This window comes from Mauremys mutica, chromosome 1 (assembly GCF_020497125.1).
Source record: "Mauremys mutica isolate MM-2020 ecotype Southern chromosome 1, ASM2049712v1, whole genome shotgun sequence".
Taxonomy (NCBI): Eukaryota; Metazoa; Chordata; order Testudines; family Geoemydidae; genus Mauremys; species Mauremys mutica.
In genome coordinates this window covers 184,034,153-184,047,372 of record NC_059072.1, presented here as the reverse complement: position 1 = coordinate 184,047,372, position 13,220 = coordinate 184,034,153, and the positions used below count along the sequence as shown (strand labels likewise).

Here is a 13,220-nt window from a genome sequence, read left to right as displayed (position 1 = left end):
GACAAATCCTAAAATTAATATATAGGAGTGACTACTTACATGTTACTACATGTTCATTCACAATATTTTGGACATACATTTCTGTTTCAAATATTACTGAATATGCTAAAATACTGTGGCGGAAAGCCAAACAAGTGTCATATACAAGATGTAAGTGATTAAGTTACCGAAGAAGGCGAAAGGATTAAAACCAGGGGGAGAAATGTTTGCCATCTCCAGACCAGTCAAAGCAACATAATTAAGTACATTTATACTCCAACCTTCAAAGAGATGCTGTGGAAACAAAGTTATGATAATGCAAGAAACATCTGAGGTTCAGACCTAGAGCATAATAGCCAATTAGATGTTTGCATATTAATAGTCTGGAAGGCGGAGGAGGAAATAGCCTTTCTTCCACCATCTAGAGAGAGAAAACAAATCTCTGCAGTTAAGAGGATATGGATGCCTGGAGACTGGGGCTTTGGAAAGAGTCAACCATATCAGAGAAATGGGAAAGCATAGTTCAGAAACACATTACAGAATAATGGTGCCTCTGAGAAAGAACTTCCTACAGCAAAGCTGCCAGGTAATATTCTGTTTCTGGAATAATTAATATGCAATACCAGTATTTCCAATGTATGAACATAATCTGCCAGGATATTTTGTAGTGTGGCAAAATGTTCCTTATCTTTGTTTCCTGTTGCATGCACGCTAGTCCTTGTATTGCTCTGTGTTAAAGACTATTTTAATGGAATATATGTGACTTTTTTTTCAGACTTCTCCAAGTTTTTCCAGGGATTCACACTCGCTGACACTCATGCAAGAGATAACATGGTGCATAATTTGCATCCACAATCTTTTTTCTGGTCTGAACATCCTGAATCCAAAAAGGAGTTTTGAACTGTGTGTTCAACTTTAGGGTGTTTCAGAATATCTGTGTGTTCAGACTGGACACTGTGAGCACAAAAGGTAACAGGACAAAGTTATATGTAACAGTTATCTTCTGGCGATACTTGAATTGTACATCACTTGATTTGGGTAAAAACAAAGTCACATACGACCTCAATACTCAGTTATGAGAGGAAGATTCAATGTCAAGTGAGATCAATGACTTTGAGACTACTTTGGCAGAGACTGGCATCATGCTTGAATTGCTAGCAGCAGAATGTACTGGTGTTGGGCCCTTTCCTGCAATAGTTGAAGTTCAAGCTTCAGGTTTCGTAGCTGTCTCTCTGGACTGTGTGCACATTTTTAAAAGGTGTGTGGGTTAAAAAAAAAAAGCTATATTCATCAAATTATTTTAGAAAAGTGGTAGAGAGCCACCTTGTTAGTATCAACCAAAAAATATTCCACTCCTATGGTTGGCATGGACAAGACTGACAAATTTCTCTCTCAAGTCCATATGAATTTCTCCCTTACCCTACAGATCAAACAGAATAGAGTAATCACCACTAAAATCTGGGATAGCTGTATGGTTATGAACTGGAGGAGGGGGAAAAGTGGAGGGAGAGAGACAGAGAGAGAGGCAGATATACAACGCAGATAAATATCTGTAGAAAAAAACATGAGTTAATATATAGATTTTATTGCTACAACTTTGGAAGATTTAATGACTAACAAGCAGTGAAGCAACACATTATCACTGTTTGGTTTGATCGGCATAAGGTTCTTTTCTCACATGTCTTATTTGTTTGATATTAAAGTCTCTCCATATGCGACTTGTAACCACAAAGCTCCCATACATTTCTGGAAATGACTAAAAACCCTCTCGTAACATCAAGTTATGGAAATCAGGCAAGACTGAAAGGTACATACTTGTTCTTGATATGTCCTCCTAGCATTGCTGGTCTAGATGCAGAGAACAAAGCAAGCTTTGTGAGGCCAGTACTTTCCTGTCCCCTGCACCATGCCTATGAGGGAGGGGGTGATGTTATCTGATTAAAATATTACTATATAGATCATTGTTTCAACCACTTATATATATTTGCAACAAATCTTGTACAAAATTTGGCATGTGGGATGTTTATGGAAAGGTTATGACTTGCTGAATATTATGATGTTATTTGTATGCATGTATCATTTTGTATTTGAAGTTATGAGCATTGGCTCTATACCTGGATTTCAAATGTTTGCTTCTGGGGTAACGCCCACAGAGTTTATAGCCTGCACAACATGAAGGGACTATTCAAATTAAGTGGCTCATCAAGGAGCACTTAACTCACAATGGACCATGGTAGATGCCTATCTCCAGATAATGGACTTTCCTGGCATGACTAAGCGAAATTATGCAGGGACATGTGACTTGCCCATGTGACTCAAACACCCATCTTTTACCTGTAATTTTCCACTAGCTGTGCTGAGGGCTTTGTTTAAAACAATGGGTTTCCCTGCACCTGGCAGAAGCTATGAAAGGTCCTGGAAAAACCCTCTATTTTGCCTCTTTTCTGCTACAGCCTCTTTCCTGCTCAAACCTCTGGACTATGGACTTACACTAATGGGAGCATTCTAACCAAGGGACTGAGGTCCTTCCAGTGATTTGGAAACAATCAGAGACTTATCAAGCCAGGAGTTTATTCCATCACTGCTACAAGCCTGAGCCAAGAACTTATCAATTACATACAGTAATTGCATTCTTTAAAAATTGTAACTCTCGCCTTTTTTTCCCTTTCTTTTTATGAATAAACCTTTAGATTTTAGATACTAAAGGATTGGCAGTTTACTTTTGATGCTAGTCTGGTATATTTTATGGAAGAATAACCACCAGTTTTGGGTTGTGTTTGCCTTATTTCTCAGCAGTTTGTCCTGAATTTAGTATTCTCACTTGTGACCCATATAGACGCGGTTATGGGGGGGGAAGGTGGAGGAGAGGAGAGGGTAGAGCCTTGACTCCACCTCCACTAAATTTCCAGTGTGCACAGCTGAAGTGGCCCAGAAGGAGGTGAAATTGCTACTGATTTTGGATAGTGGCAGATTATTTCCCCTTTGTTCCAGGGAAGAACTAGGAAAGGAATTGTGGCTGTCAGAATTTCCTCTTTGAACTGTCACAGGAACAGCACAGCTATATAGCACCAGGGCTCACTCCAGATTAAACACACAATCTTGTCCTTAGATTCAGACTAAAGTTTCCAGGAACACTGACCAAGTGAAAGGCTATGATTGGCCTTTAAATGTAGAGAAATTAAATTATACAGTGGCATATACATGCAAGAGAAATAAGGACACTTAGAACAGCTTCTAATGAAAAAACCCCCATGTATCTAGAGTTGCTAAATATCCCATTTTGGACATGCTTCATCTATCATGCTATTATTTGTACCAAGATAAGGAAAGTAATCCCCTCCCCAGTTTCAATTTATTAATCCTAATTCTCATTTTTTCATATGACCATATGAAGTCAACAAACACTGGCTTTAGCCTTTCAAGATCTGATGTCTGAAACAACAAGAACAAAAGCAAAAACTCCCTATCTCAACAGGTAATGTCTGTATACTACACAATATTTAAAATAAGGGGATCATTTTCTTCCCAGGAGAAAAGCAGAATTTCCTCTACTCTTCATGCCTTATATACTATGGCATAGATCCTTAACTTGTGTAAATAGGCATCACTGGAGCCAATTAAGCTGTTTTACACCACTATGCTGATTTACACCATCTGAAAATCTACCCCATTTTTAATTATCAGGTGAGATAAGCTTTGCGGTACCACCTATTTTGATAGGGGAATCATGGCTGGAATGGGAAATTAAATGTTCAATTTTTTAAAATATAAAACATAAGTACAAACGTTGTGCTTACAAATTTGTTTAGCACATTTGTAGCAACGGTGCTTCTCTTATCTAAAGCTACCATATATGGATTTGCCGTAGCTGTTTGGATTATCTTATTCTGGGGCGATGTTTATATATCAGTCCCATATGTATACTAAGTTAATGTCACTAACTCTTGGGAAACCAGTGAGGGTGAGAGAAGATTGTTTCATGTTTGCTCAGGAAAGAATGAGAATACTAATGAACTGAAAACTGAATGTATGAAGCAGACAGGCACAGCAGGCACAAAAGGTCTTAGGCACTAGAAAACCATTGCCAGATTAACTGCAGCAACACTGTAAGCCTCCTCACTTGTCATTTTCTCAAAAAAAAATGCAATCAAAGAAAGATTAATAATTTTTAATGTCAACACCAGGGACATCTTGCTTTATAGTGCTACTCTTTGACCTATTGACCGTACAGCTACACACATTTGGGAAGGCATCTTGCCTCCATTTGAAATAGCTCCATCTAATGCTCATTCGTCATGTCTTTAAAAGTGGCTTAAACATTATCCTCCTTGCTACTCTTACTTCTCTCATTTTAATAATATATATACACACAGTATATAGAACATTTATTATATACTGTGCATGATATATATAATTACCTCAAATATCATCCTGTGTCTTCCTCAATCTGTATGCCTGCTGCTATCTATCTATCCTGTCATTTGCATATATCTATTACCTATAGTACATTCAATATCCTGGTACCAGGGGAGTTTTCCATTAAATGCATGCAATACTGATAGATAATTTTTTATGGCTTCCTCCATCTCAAGTCACTCATAATGGCTCACTGCTTCTTTCCATCACCTTAGCATGAATATCTGAAGCAATATGTCAATACCTGATCTTCAAATCAGATTTTAAGGACCAAAGAATCTAATTAAGTCAACTAGTGAAAAAGTTTAAATCAACAGAGAGCTATAAACTCTATTTATAGGTACATATATTACAAAAAAGGTAATGCAGAAAAACACTTTGGGATGCATACCAGTCCAAAGTATCATCTTGGTTCTATTACATTAAACTTATAGTTCTTTTTAAAACATTTGTTAAGAATGCTAAAAAGGAACACAACAGTCCTTTTAGAAAGTTTTGTTTTTTTTAAGGATGAAAGCCACAACATTCATTTTTGCCCTTTTTTAAAAATCCACACAGTCCATGCTTTCACACACAACCCTATAGGCTCATCCCATTCCAAACGCAAAACCCCTTTCAATGTTTACTTTCAATTTGTACATGATAAAGTATTAATTTGAATTTGCACGTATGTGTGCGAACCCAAACTCCTGCTTCATTCATCTATCATGATTTGAGTGCCGGAAAGTGGGTATGAATATGAAAATCCTCAAATTACTGCATTTTTTCCAAAACTTTCACTGAAATGCTTTAGAAAATATTTTATATGCCTCCTTGCCAATGAGCCCTGGAACTCAGGGGCCCTTCCACAGGCACCAATAACTAGAAGTGCCATTTTTCATTTCCTTTTAGCTTGACTATTATTCTGTTATATTGACTTAGCTACTCTTACTAAAGAGTTTGTGACTTGTTAGTTATATTACTGCTGTGCAAAGAGCTACCCTTGCAAGCCACTAAGAAGCTTCATTTAGTACAGAATACAGAAGCTTGCTTGCTTTGGACTAGATTGTGAGTTGGTGAGCACTTACATGAGCAGTCCCATTGAAGTGTACAGATCTTCAACTACATTAGAAGAAGCTTGTAATGTTAGCCCTTTGTGAGTTTGGCCATAGGGAACAAATTACAGTAGTAGTGTTTCCAGGTTTAGTTTATATTGATCTTTAAAAGCACAGACTATGTTATCAGGTTCCTAACTACCTGAGAAATAAACCTTTTCTCCATGAATTGCTGTGAAAGTGGAGAATAGCTGACGAGCGCCTGCATTCCCCAAGTTTGAATGTGTGGGATCTTGTGGCAAGGTATTTTCTACACATTTTTGGTGGAAGGTTCTCACTTTCCCCTTTGATCAAAATAAAACTGGAGTCTGCTGAGCTTCATGGCATAGTCTAAAGCCCATTTGTATATGCAGGCCTTTGCCAGCCTGGTATAGTATGTAGAACCTTGGGCACAGAAGGAGAGAACTTTGGGTTGCATGTAATATGTGCTTAAGAAGGAAGTGGGTTTGTTTGTTGAAAATGAATAATAGGGGGCAGGGCAGGAGGAAAAGGAAGTAGCAACATCTATACATTTGGGGCTGTCCAGAATTTTTTGGTGAATTCAACAACAACCCTCCTTCCTGTCCCCCGTAACACTATGAAATACAAACAACCAATTATTCTGTCCAAATTATGTAATGTATATTTGCAGTGTATTTTGGTGAACTTCAAGGGAAGTCAAAGGTCACTTACTAGACCACAGATGCAAAAGAGGAAGACATTTAATAAATGTCTTGAAAGTAAGTTTACTCTGCGTTGCCAGTTTTATTTCCATAGCAAAATACAGTACAAGAATTAGAGGTAATCTGAATACCCACAGGATAAAACTAAAAACAAAGGCATTTAGAAAAGCATACTATTTTTATTATATAATCCCAAGACTTTCAACAAGTGTATTACAGAGCTGAGGTGTAATGCAAGTGTTCACACTTTAACTAACATGGTTGTGGTTCATGAAATGTGCTTCATGAAAATATTCTGTAGCTAAAAATCAAATTTAGTTAATGCTCACCGACCATTTGCATGTTCTGCTAATTTATTAGTTGTAATTTTAACTCTAATGAAGTAAGTTTTTATTTTCAGCTGAGGGAAAAATAAAATCAGTTGTTAACTACTGTTAAATGACCAGCTTTCAACCACAGCTGGCTTCTAATTACATACAAATAGCAGCTGCTACAATGTGCTCTACCATTTTAGACAGAATGCACTCTTTCCCTTTACAAGTACTTCTGTAAGATGCATCATTTATGTTTTATACATATCATAAACCTCCTCAAAATAATCCTTACTAAATTTAGCAGGTGGGTTGGGAATGTATTAACCTGAGGAGTATTTTAGGAAATCCTCCAAAGGCAAAATAGACTCTCGCTCATGAAAATGGAGCTCTCTTCAGAGTAGTATAGGACAATCTTAGAGGTGCTGAGCATTCACAACTCCTGCTGAAGTCAGCTGGAGGTACAGCTACTCTGATAACAGGGGCTTGTAACTTCAGATAATCAAGAAAAATGGTTGTAAAAATAAATTTGCGACAAAATAGACATTTTAAAATAAAATATAATTATCTGAGCTAACCATAGTTCTAGCTTGATTTGGGAGATGGAATAGACTATTGATATTATAACTGAGACTTTTCATCTTTATAATGAAATTTATAATTTAAACAAAAGCACAGCACTTTTAACACCACAAATTTTTGAGTTTAATTTTCCCAAACGAAATATTTCACTTTCTATTAGGGTGACCAGATGTCCCAATTTTATAGGGACAGTTCCGATTTTGGGGGCCTTTTCTTATATAGTCTTCTATTACCCCCCACCTCCTGTCCCGATTTTTTACAGTTGCTATCTGGCCACCCTACTTTCTATGGATGACCTTTCAGACACTGTATGCCTTAAAATAGATCACTCAAAATAAACACAGTAATATCAACTATCTCAATGACAAGTTCACTGCTGGTAACTATTGGGCTTTTCTATATAGGTTCTTATATCACTCTGATCACCATAGTATCTGAGCTCCTTCCAGTAGCGCATTAAACAACATGACTACACATCTGTCCCATGTTGTTGTTTACTGTCTTTTCTGCTCCCCAGGAGGAGAAATATGTGCTGTGGAGAGCATGTTTTCCTATTTTTTTTTAAATATACCTGTTGCTGTGTGTCTATGTCAGAGTAGGTGAGGTCAAAGAAATGTACCCTGCACTTGCAGCAGAAGTTTAGTGAGGTCTGTGATGGTCTTCAGTTATTCGGGAAGTTCATTCCACAGTCTTGGACCACCCCGCCAAGAAAGTTCAGTCTCCAACACAGACAAGCTTTACTCTTACCATGGAGAGTAATTCCACTCCTCTGGCATTTATCGACCATGGGTTTCACCTTAGAATTTTCAGACACACTTTTTTATCTATCCTAGCACAATACACTTTGAAAATTAAAAAAAAATTGATACACTGATTTTTACTGCAAATTCTATGGGAAGCCAGTGTAGAGAGCAGAGGATAGATCTGATGTGCTTGCAGTAGCCTGTACTGCTGAAGAAATGTGCTGAAGTGTTCTCAATTAGTTGGAATTTCTAAGTGCTGAAGGTTCCATGCCCAGGGGCTTTGCTATAATCCAGCCAAGAGGTGACAAAGGCATGAGTAACTAAGACCAAGTCTTCATCAGCCAGGATGGGTCTGTCTTCTACCCAGCTAGATGGTAGAAAGTGATAATCATGGATACTGCTATGTGAGAGCTCAGAGTCAGCAGGAATCCAAGAGTACTCCTAGAATACAGACTGAATTGACTAATTCTGGGTGCATACTTTCAACTAAAAGGAGACTCTCACCATGACTGAAATCTCTTTATAATATATCCTCTGCCCACCTACATATATCAGCTCTGTCTTGTATGGGTTCAGCTTCAGCCAGCTATTATTCATCTATAAGCTGATCTCACCCAAGTACTGGGCCATCTTAGTGGTAGTGTGTGGTTACCTGTGGTGAAGGATAGGTAAAGCTAGAACATCTAAATATTGCTGGCACTTGACTCCATATTATCTGACCAGTTTATCTTGTGGTTGCACATAAATGTTGAAAAGGACTGGAGACAGAATTGATCCTTGTAGAAATCCACAAGTGAGGGGTCTAGTGGTGGAGTTGAAGTTTCATTGGGTGTTTCCTTCCAGGACGTACTCATACCATTTTAGTGCACTATCCTGGACCCCTGCCACCTCTCCCAGGTGAGAGGGCAGAATCTCTTGGTCAGTAGTATTGACTGCTGCAGAGAGGTTCAAGAGGATGAGAATGTAAGTTCCCTTTTAGCCATTGATAAATCATCCATCAGTGCCACTAAGGCAGTTGTAGTTCCATGTCCTGGCCTGAATCAAGTCCGTGCCACATCTAGAATGTTAGCTTCAGTTGCCTGGTAATGTACCAGCTTCAGCTACCAGGCAAATTGAAATGGGCACATGCCAATCAGCTCAAAATATGTGTTTCTCCCTAGATTTCTGATCATGGCATCGTGGGCCTCGGTTGTGGACCAGCCACCTGCCTGGACCATCCGGGTTGCTAGCTATCCATGGGATTATCTGGATAATTTTACTTTTGAGAAAGGAGAATACCTCCAAAGGCTCTCCCTGGCTCAAGCTGCTGATGGGGCTTATAGTTGGCCTTTGGCTAGCTTCTCTATGAGCTCTCTCAGGAAAAGACAGTTACTTAATTTATAGTAAATGGAGGGTTTTCGGGATGTGTGGGCCCTATCGTATTCCACTCTGGGAAGGCATGCAGTCTGTGTCTGCAGTTGGAGAATTCTTGGAAGCAGCGTCTGTTGATCTGTAGCCCTCTGTCTCCTTGTGCCTCCAACCAAGGAGATAAAGGGCAAAGCAGAGCAACCACCTCTGCAGCTCCTTCTCTGCTTCAGCTGATTCTTGGATTTGCAGTAGAGGGGACGGAGGGAAGGTAGTGGAATACAGGTAGGGACGATACATCTCAAAGACCCTCCAGTTACTATACAAGTTACATAACTTTCTCTTCAAGTGCTGGTCCCTATGTATATTTCATGGAGGGTGACTGACAAGCAGTACTCAAGAAGTAGGAGGGAAAGCGGATGAAGACAAAAGAGCCATTTGAAGAATTCTTGTTTCCAAAGAATGCACCAGTGGAGGACTCCTGTACTAAAAGCATAATGCCTTGCAAATGTGCGGATGGAACTCTACATGGCCATTTTGCAAATGTCAAATACAGGTGGTACTCAAAGCAATGCAATTGATATCGCTTGCAATCTTACAGAACGAGCCCCCACCCCATGCAGGAAGATTAGCCAGCTGATTGCTTGGATCCTGTCAATCGTCAAATAAGCCCTGGCTTGACTGAATTTAGGAATGCTCCGATGAAGTCTGCATTGGAGTGAGGACAGATTTTTCCAAGTTGACATTGACCCCTAGGGAAGACAGTAGTTGAAGCACTCATGAGGAGGTAACAAGGTTGAATGAGAGAACTCTGTATTGGATATGGTCAGGAGCCACCATGAATCAGAGAAAGTCTATGAGCCGGGTGAATGACCATATGAAAGTATGTGTCCTTCATATCGAGAACTGTAAATCATATGCCATTTTCTAGGGCTGGGATTATAGATGCCAGTGTGATCATACAAAATTTCAGTCTATGAGAAAAGATGAAATTTATCTAAGGGCACATAGTGTTCTGGACCCCCCAAAGAAACACCAAAGAATGAAGTTCTGATTCATGGTGATCAAAGACACTAGCCATTGCCCTTCATATATCTGCTGCATCTACAGCTGATTGAAAAGCAGTCCTGGAAACCAACTTGCCTTCCTTAATGAGAACCTGAAATTAAGCTCTATCTTGTTGGGGAAGCTTGTTGAAGTCCATGAGTTTGGAATAGTCCAGGTAGTCATATTTAGCCAACACTTCTTGAAGGTTAGTCGAAGTGAAGACCTTTCTTTCTAATAAAACCTTTATCAATCAGAGTAGATCTAGTGTGTTGCTGTCTAGATCTCTCTGTGGCATCATGGACAACCAGAGAGTTAGGAGCAGGATGAGAAAAGAAAAATTCTGCCCCTTTGGCTGAATCTCACTCAATCTTCCTCCTCCTTGGGTTTAGGAGAAAGTTCTGGCTATTCTCTTGCAAGGGAGGGATGGACAGACTACCTAGAGGATCATGTGGATTCTCAAAGGTAGGATAGATCCCATGGTCCTCAGGAAGATGGGTCAAAGGATGGTTGTGGAGGTCTCCGTGATATAGAGTGCCAATGGTTCTGAGACAGGTGCTGAGGTGGAAGTTGGGTCTAAACTGGGGTGGGGTCATCTGTCTGAAAAGGCACACCTAGGAGGAGACACTGGTTCTGTTTCTGGATCCATCAGTGATACTGACAGTTCTGTTGGAGGGAAACCTTACTGGATAATGGAATGGGAGAGAGACTTCTCCCATTACCTGCATCTCCTTTTTACCTTTTGTTAGTGCTGTCAATTTCTGAAGTTCAGGCTTAGTTGGTACCAGAGTCACTATTGCTGCCGCAATGAGGCCTGGTATCTACAGAGTCCTAGATTTGTGGGCTGTCTTGTCGTGGCCCTGAGACTTAAGATGTTCTAAATTGTGGGCTGAGTGGAAACTTAGGCAGGGGTTTATTCTTACTTCTTTGAAGTGGATTTAGATGATGATTTGCTCCTGTGTTTGAGGATGCACTCTGCCTCCTGAGAAGACTCGGATTGGGGAATCTGTGGGAGTAGATTCCTTCACTCCTAAATTGGATCTCATGGTAGGAGGTGCATTTCTTGCTGATTCAGGAAGATGTTGGGGGAGGGCGGATCCCCTGGCTTGGATCCAATTGCAGACTCATAACCTTCTCTATCAAGTGCTTCTTAAGGTTAAGTTCCCGCCCTTCTCAGTTATGACTGGGGAATGAGAAGCAGATACTTCCCCTTGTTATGATGTGAGATTCCCTGAGGCTGTACAGGTAGTATTGATGGTTGTAACTGAAAGAGAAGGAGTGTGGACAAGAAGTAAAGATTTTGAAGCCCGGAATCCAGTACCTGTAACAGGGTTCTGGGGGATTGTGGGGAAGAGAAGTGGTAAATGCCATGGGAAGGGCAAACTAACTTTAAAAAATAACTTAGCTAAAAACTACTGAGTAAAATTCTAAAGTATTTACAACATATACACATATATATATTTACAGATTAAACCAAGTTGATTCTTCATTCTCTGGACACTGGAGGTTCCAACCTAGGCCATGCAGAATTAAGAAGGAACTGCACAGGTGGTCAGCTCACTCTGCCCTTTATGTCCTTGGCTGAAGGCACGAGGAGAAAGAGAGTGAGCAGATGCACAGAACAATGGACATGGCTTTCAAGAATTCTCTGACTCTGGGTGCGTGGAGTGCATGCATACCTGCAGTGGAATACATATGGGGACCAGCACTCAAAGAAAAAATGGCAGTTTGACACTGAGCAGTAGTTGGCTAGAACTGAAGCATCCAGGGTAGGTTTCTTCAGTGTCGATTGGACTATTGCAAGGAATAGTCCAATCGACTATTGCAAGGAAGAAGGGAAGATTCATTCTCTGAATGAGGCATTGGCTATTTCAGTCAGAAGTGGCACCAGTTGTTCATGACTCTTTCATAAACCAAAGGGCATAGGTCATCTTGTCCATACACAAAAGTTGTATTACTTTATACCTTTATAGTTAGAGCAATACAACTCCTTAGTATGAGCACTGTTGTACCAGTATAATAATGCTTATACCAAATAGCTTATTCCCATAAAGGAAGAGCTATAAGCTATACCAGTATAAGGCACAGCCCCCATTGTCCAGGAACGGTGAACCACAGCCACTGGGAGCTGTGGGCGGCCGTGCCTGTGGATGGTCAGTGTAAACAAATTGTCTCACGCCTGCCCACGGATTACTCTGGTGGTCCGCATGTTGCCCACCACTGGTCTAGATACTAAGTTCTTCCTCGGTGCAGGGGACTGGACTAGCTGACATACTGAGGTCACTTCCAGTCCTATGTTTCTATGACTCTATGAATGTGTATTCCCAAATCAGGGACCAAATAGTGGGCCAGCATTCTACCATAATTTACAAGTGTGGCCCACTTATTTCCATGTAGGTTAATATTTGGCTGAATGCAGTTTTCTGCTAGGTGTGTGTGTGGGTGCAGGGGAAGAGTGTGGAATCAAAACAACGTTGCCTCACACTAAACACTTTGCATTCTTGTTCAATTCCATCTCCCTCTCCCCAAATCTTCTGGAATCCTAGTCCTGAAAACTGTCCTCTGCAGTGGGTTCTGAAACATTCTGCAAATCTGGTTAGGATTCTAAAGCTCTCCATAGAATCAGAAAACCAACTCTTTATCCCACATATGGTGTAAGTCATCCTAGAAGCATAACAACATTATCTTACAACTTTACAGTTCAATGTTAGTGTGCTTTGTTAACTTTAATTTTTTATTAATATAAGTTCCATACCTTTTGCAGTGTATTTTTCTTAAACCCTTCCAATGAGTAGGTACAGGTATGTATTGTTATGGCACATCGAGTAAGCCATAATTGACAAAGAAGACCAGCACCCCAGTTTTGTTACTTGAAAGAGATCAGCTTTCTGCAGCCAAAACACATTAAACAAATATATGTAATTTCAAAAGACTTTATTTTGCTGAACTTCAAAAAAGCTACTCAGAATGGCATCTTTCATCCAAGGTTTTACTTAGGAATTCAGAAGAGTTCCTATTAGTTTCCACATGAAGGATGGGGTTAAC

The 13,220-nt window shown here is 39.9% G+C and overlaps 1 long non-coding RNA gene across 3 annotated transcripts in view; it reads right to left on the bottom strand.

Annotated features, from left to right (window-relative positions):
- Window positions 1-13,220, bottom strand: part of LOC123348514 — a 171,355-nt gene that overhangs the window by 41,995 nt on the left and 116,140 nt on the right. The window contains exon 2 of one of the 3 annotated variants that reach the window (XR_006573200.1): window positions 12,931-13,063. The exons of the other annotated variants lie outside the window; for them this stretch is intronic. This is a non-coding gene — a long non-coding RNA (uncharacterized LOC123348514). The remainder of the gene's footprint in view (window positions 1-12,930; window positions 13,064-13,220) is intronic. 3 annotated transcript variants of the gene reach the window in all.